Genomic DNA, 7,088 nt, shown 5'->3' with positions numbered 1-7,088 from the left:
TAGTGCTTGTGTTATGTGTTTTAAGTATAATCAAACCCTTAACACACAAAGGACTAAAATAATTATTGAATGAATTAATTGATTTATGCAATTTTTTAATTAATTAAGTGTTCTCATTAGAGCTGTCTATAAAAACCAGCAGGCAAGAGTAGTGTTATCAGTCAGGAGAAGGAGGTGGATTTAATTCTATAGCAAGCTCATTTAGTTATTTTTAAGGTATGATTGAAAGTACTGAATGTTTTTACACATTTTAAACTATATAGCCATCTGTGTTAAAGGGAAGTCAGCATTTGTTTAGAGGCACAACATCTGGCCCTGAATTCTTTATTTTTTTTATAGTCAAATTTCGTGGGTTTTCATGTCACATGATTAAGTAAGCAACCAGAAGTGGTTCATGGGTTCTCTTTGAGATCAGCACCCCCTAGTGGAGAACCGTCGGAAACAGTGTGACGTAACGAAGCTTCGTTTGCTACAATCACGTGACCTGGCCGGTTTGATTCGCGCTCCGAAGCACTGATTCGAATCAAACGATTCGCAAATGTTTCGAAGCTTCGTGAAGCTGACAGCACTGGAGCGTCATGATGGACACAGACCTTCCAAACACTCCATGATCTTCTGCTTCACCTGCATGAGAACAGAGAATACAACATAGATGACATATCAAATGTTTAAACTGAGAAAATGTGTCATTTTAAGGGAAAAATAAGTTGATTTTAAATTTCGATTGTTGGCTATTGCTACAAATATCCCCCAGCGACTTAACACTGCTTTAGTGCTGCAGGGACACAGATGTGCAGCACTCACTGCTTTGTTGAGATATTATTACTACTATTCAATTCAATTCAATTCAAGTTTATTTGTATAGCGCTTTTCATGATACAAATCATTGCAAAGCAGCTCTACAGGAAATTAAGTTTCTACAATATATTTAGTGGTAGCTTATCAGTGGTGACTGTGTGAAACTGATGTACATATGGTAAAATTCAGTTAATGACGTAATCAAACAGACGATGAACACTATTAACAGCTATTATTATATGATGCAATCAAACTTATAGCAAAATTTGGTAGTCTATGTTGTTTCAGAGTTTTAATCATTTTAAAAATTATGATTTTTAATTTATCATTCTCAATTACCCCCACTACACTAATTAAAATTGTACAATTGTTAGTATTACAATGATCATTGTTATCCTTTGTGTGCAAACTGAAATTGTAATTATAATTATTTTAATACTAATAATTTATTTAAAACTAAAATAAGAAATAAACTATAATAATAAATTAAAAATAGTCATTTATTATGCATCTTAGTAATATTAATAATATAGTTATATATTTTATTTTATGTATATGTTATTTTTACTACTATTACTAATAATAATAAAAAAACGTTTTTATTTTATTATTAAAATTATCATTATTATACTTTGTGTGGAAAAATAAATTATAATGATAATAATTTTAATACCAATAATTTATTAGAAACTATAATAAAAATAAACTATAACAATAAATAAAAAACATATCTATTTGTATTGTTATTACTATTAATAATAATATTTTATATATATATATAAAGCAAACTATTTATTATTATTACTATTAATAATTAATATTTTATAATATTATTGTTACTAATTTAATACTTTTAATTTTAAAATTAAAAACAGAAATGGTTATATAATCATTTTAATACCAATCATTTAATTTATTTAAAAAGAAAATATGCTTTTTAAATAAAGTGATTTATTATTATGTCTGTTTGTAGTAGTAATAACAACAACAACAATAATAATAATAGTTATATATAAAATAGACTATTTATTATTACTACTACTACAATTCGACAAAAAATGTATGATATTAATTTTAAAATTTTTATTTTTAAAATTATTCTTATTATACTTTATATACTTTTAATACCAATAATTTATATAAAACTATAATTATAATGTTTTTATAATTAAAAAAATAAGTAATTTATTAATAAATAAAAGTTATTTATTATAATGTCTGTTTGTAATAATAATAATAATCATATTTTGATATAAAATAATTAAATATTATCATTATCATCATCATTATTACTACAACTACTAATAATAACAATATTATTCATTTTAAAATTGTTATTATAACAATCATCATTGTTATAATTTGTGTGCCAATAGAAACTGTAATTATAATAATTTAAATACCAGTAATTGAATGTATTACTGGAGTAATGATGCTGAAAATACAGCTTTGATCACAGAAATAAATTACAGTTTAACAGATATTCACATATAAACTAATTTAAATGAATGTATTACTGGAGTAATGATGCTGAAAATACAGCTTTGATCACAGAAATAAATTACAGTTTAACAGATATTCACATATAAAACAGCTAATTTAAAATGTAATAATATTTAACATTTTTTCTGTATTTTTGATCAAATAAATGCAGCCTTGCTGAGCAGAAGAGACTTCTTTAAACAATCTTAGTCATTCCAAACGTTTGACCGAGCACATTTTTAATATTCCTTTTTGTGGTGCATGAAAAAATAGATCAGCATCAGAGTTTGGAATGACACGAGGATGAATATCTATATCTAATATCTAATATCTAGTGTTTTGATGATTCTCGTACCTTCTTCCGGGCTTATGAGCTTCTATTAATAATCGACTGAACTTCATTCTGTTCTTGTGAGTCACTGAACTTCGGTTATGAATCAGTTTCATATGAAGGCGAACATTTTAATAAAACAATCAGGCCTGAACGGGCTTTACCAAACCAAATCAAATCAAACGCTCATGAAAACATATTGATACTAAACACAAATCATCTTGTCGCACGTGCGGCGCAGTCCAGCAGAGGGCGCCACCGCGCGGAGGTCAGGCCTGGCTTCTGATTTCATTACAGCATGCTGCATGCAATGGTCATATTTAACTGTAAATGTATGTAGAGAGAGATATATATATATATACACACATGGACATTTATGTATGATGGAGATGTTGATTGGTAAAGTGTATATTTTGTCATATGCATTTTATTGTTCCCCATTTGAGTTTGTAAACTGCTTTGTTCAATAAAAAAAAATATTTAACTGTAAATAGATCAAATAAATAATTACATGACTGTTCATTGCTTAATATATCCAAGTGCTGCAAGTCAGATGAATAAAAAATTACAGTAAATGAACCAAGTGGAGTGTTATTATTTAGATATTATTGATTTTATTTTTATATTTTCCGTTTTCGATTTAATTTTAGTTAAAGTTTTAGTAATTCCGTTGTGTGTTTTTGTAATTTTTAGTTTTTAGCCTGTGTGTGTGTGTGTCTATATATAGTTTTTGTTAATATTTATTTTAGGTTTAGTTTTGGTTATTGTAGTACATCAAGTTAACGAAAATTTCAAGTAACGAATTTTTTTATGTTTTTTATATATTAATATTTAAAATAAATAAATAAATGATTATACAGCATCTTGTAATTCAGCTTCATTCATCGCACCAAAAGATAAACTGCAGTGCTTTACAATTATAGGACAGGAAGAGCTAAATAAACTTATCACTGCATCTAAACCAACAACATGCCTGTTAGATCCTGTACCCACTAAATTACTGAAAGAGTTGTTACCTGTAGCAGAAGAACCGCTTCTCAATATTATTAACTCGTCGTTGTCTTTAGGTCACGTCCCAAAACCATTCAAGCTGGCGGTTATTAAGACTCTTATTATAATAAAACAATCAGGCCTGAACGGGCTTTACCAAACCAAATCAAATCAAACGCTCATGAAAACATATTGATACTAAACACAAATCATCTTGTCGCACGTGCGGCGCAGTCCAGCAGAGGGCGCCACCGCGCGGAGGTCAGGCCTGGCTTCTGATTTCATTACAGCATGCTGCATGCAATGGTCATATTTAACTGTAAATGTATGTAGAGAGAGATATATATATATATACACACATGGACATTTATGTATGATGGAGATGTTGATTGGTAAAGTGTATATTTTGTCATATGCATTTTATTGTTCCCCATTTGAGTTTGTAAACTGCTTTGTTCAATAAAAAAAAATATTTAACTGTAAATAGATCAAATAAATAATTACATGACTGTTCATTGCTTAATATATCCAAGTGCTGCAAGTCAGATGAATAAAAAATTACAGTAAATGAACCAAGTGGAGTGTTATTATTTAGATATTATTGATTTTATTTTTATATTTTCCGTTTTCAATTTAATTTTAGTTAAAGTTTTAGTAATTCCGTTGTGTGTTTTTGTAATTTTTAGTTTTTAGCCTATTATTTAGATATTATTGATTTTATTTTTATATTTTCCGTTTTCGATTTAATTTTAGTTAAAGTTTTAGTAATTCCGTTGTGTGTTTTTGTAATTTTTAATTTTTAGTCTGTGTGTGTGTGTGTGTCTATATATAGTTTTTGTTAATATTTATTTTAGGTTTAGTTTTGGTTATTGTAGTACATCAAGTTAACGAAAATTTCAAGTAACGAATTTTTTTATGTTTTTTATATATTAATATTTAAAATAAATAAATAAATGATTATACAGCATCTTGTAATTCAGCTTCATTCATCGCACCAAAAGATAGTTGTCCTGCATCTTCAATAAACAAGTTACAGGTGGTCCAAAATGCAGCGGCTAGAGTCCTTACCAGGTCAAGAAAATATGATCATATTACCCCAATTTTACAGTCTCTGCACTGGCTACCTATTAAGTTCCGTATCAGTTACAAAATATTATTACTTGCCTATAAGGCCCTTAATGGGTTAGCTCCTGCGTACCTTACTAGTCTTCTACCATGCTACAATCCATGATATTTTGTATATTGAATTGAATATACAAAATAAACGTTCTTATTACCAGTCCGAGTGAGTGTGTGTGAGCCCAGCCTGAGCTGCTGGAGCACGTCATTTACACACACACACACACACACACACACACACACACACACTCACACACACACACACACACACACACACTTCACCGCCTGTCTGCCTGATGAAGATTTATCAGCCTGTGTTTACAATAACTGTGCCAGATTGAGCAGCAGAGCATCTGACATACAAATATGCCTTTAAAAACATTTAAGGTGCTCAGTGTCAAAGCATGCTGAACAATGTGTGCTGATTTAATGATAACAGATGTCTGTTCTGCTGTTTGACTGAGAGGTTTTACTTCTCTTACATGAAAAGCATTGATAAATAAAATAAAATAAATAATAAAATAAAATAAAACAAGTAAAATGAGAATAAAAAGGGAAATTTGTGCAAAATGTGGTATTTGTTCCCACTGGAGAAGATTTGTATCACATTATCAGTAAGTCTGTTTAAAAATGTGAATTTCTTTTAAATTAAAAACACTGAAATATATGCATATGAACGACTGCTTTTGAGTTTAAAGCATATGAACTGTTTTCTTCCCTTGCTGATTTTTTTAATGCAATATCAAAGCCATTCTTTGTGGAGATAGTCATTATTTTCCAACAAGACATCAAAAGAAGGGAAAAGGGCCATGGAAAATAAAATTAATTTGATGCACAATCCTCATCTTGTTATTTTCAGACGGCTGGAACACACTGAAGGACCTTCATGACTATTTCACTCTTCATAATTAGTCCTGGATTAGAATTTCAAATGATCCCGTAACATTAATAAGAGATTCAGTGCTCACTGTAAATCTGCATTATGATTTAGCCTGTGCTGAATGTTTTACTGTGACATTTAATTAAAGCTGCCCTCGAATGTGCAGAGAAACAAAAACGGTCTCCGCTCTTCTCACAAATCTGTTGCAGCTATAAGCATTAAGAACAGCATACAGTCTCAAAAAATCACATATTTAATACTGGAAATCTTTGCATTTTGCATACAGACCCAATACGGGGTCTTTAACTAGTCACAAACCTTACTGTTTTGGCTGGAAAAAAGCTGTTGAACAACTGTCATTGCCCAGGAAAACAAACAAACAAACAAATAAATAAGATTTACAATTTAACACATATTGAGACCTGTAGGGGCATGTTGTCACACTATATGGGGTAAGTTGTCACAGTGGCACAATTTAACAGTAAAGAATTATGAAACACATAACAATTCTGTTGCTTTCACATGTTTATTCATGAAATACTGGGAAGAACAATAAAATGATCAATGTAAAATAAATGATTAAATAATATGTATTTAATAATAACAACAACAACAATAATAATAATAAATAATAATAATGATTTGTATGTGTGTGCGTGTATTTATATATATATATATATACAGAGCAGTGCTGATTGGAGAGAACGGAGGTGCGCTCACTCTATTGGTTAGTAAGACTGCAACTCAAGGCTGGCAGTCATGCATATGCTCTGGAACAGAGTAATATCGCGTCCATATCGCAGGCTTTGCGATTAGGAAATCGCAACGTCTCAAATCGCGATTTCGATTAATCGCACAGCCCTATCACTCACTCACTCACTCTGTCTGTCTGTCTGAGGTGAGACGTGTGAAAGTGCTCTTCAGCTCAGACTGTAATGTCTCTTCTGTTCTCTGATCTGGAGGCTCATAAAGGCTGTTTGCTCATTTCTGTCTCCATTCTGTCTCAGCTGCGCATCAATGAGATTCTGGTGTGTGTGTGTTTGTGTGATAGATGAGCTCCTCATTTACTCCCTGCAGACAGTGATTGACTGATATATCTGATGAATCAGCTCATATTTGTTCATTTTACAACCGCTGGCAAAAATGATGGAATCACCACACTTAGGGGCCGTTTACACGACAACGTTTTCAGCCAAAAACGGGAAACTTTTTATGCGTTTTGCCTGTTCATTTACACAACAACGGCGTTTTCATATTTTTGAAAACGGGTTTCAAAGTGCAAGTTTTTTGAAAACGGCACTGTTATCGTTTCCGTGTAAACACCCAAAACGGGAATCTTTGAAAACGGTGACGTCATGCGCGTGCGTAGTGCGTGTTAGGTATGTAGACATGCGCAGTACGTGTCGATTTTAAAGGCAAGCGCGAACAAACATTCACAACAATGGCGGAGTACATGGTACTGTTGTTGCTGCTCAAGAGTTTGCTAAC

The sequence above is a fragment of the Sinocyclocheilus rhinocerous genome, unplaced genomic scaffold (assembly GCF_001515625.1).
Source record: "Sinocyclocheilus rhinocerous isolate Xijiao unplaced genomic scaffold, SAMN03320098_v1.1 scaffold56, whole genome shotgun sequence".
NCBI lineage: Eukaryota > Metazoa > Chordata > Actinopteri > Cypriniformes > Cyprinidae > Sinocyclocheilus > Sinocyclocheilus rhinocerous.
The sequence above is the reverse complement of the archived record's forward strand: the minus strand, read 5'-3'. Positions refer to the sequence as shown.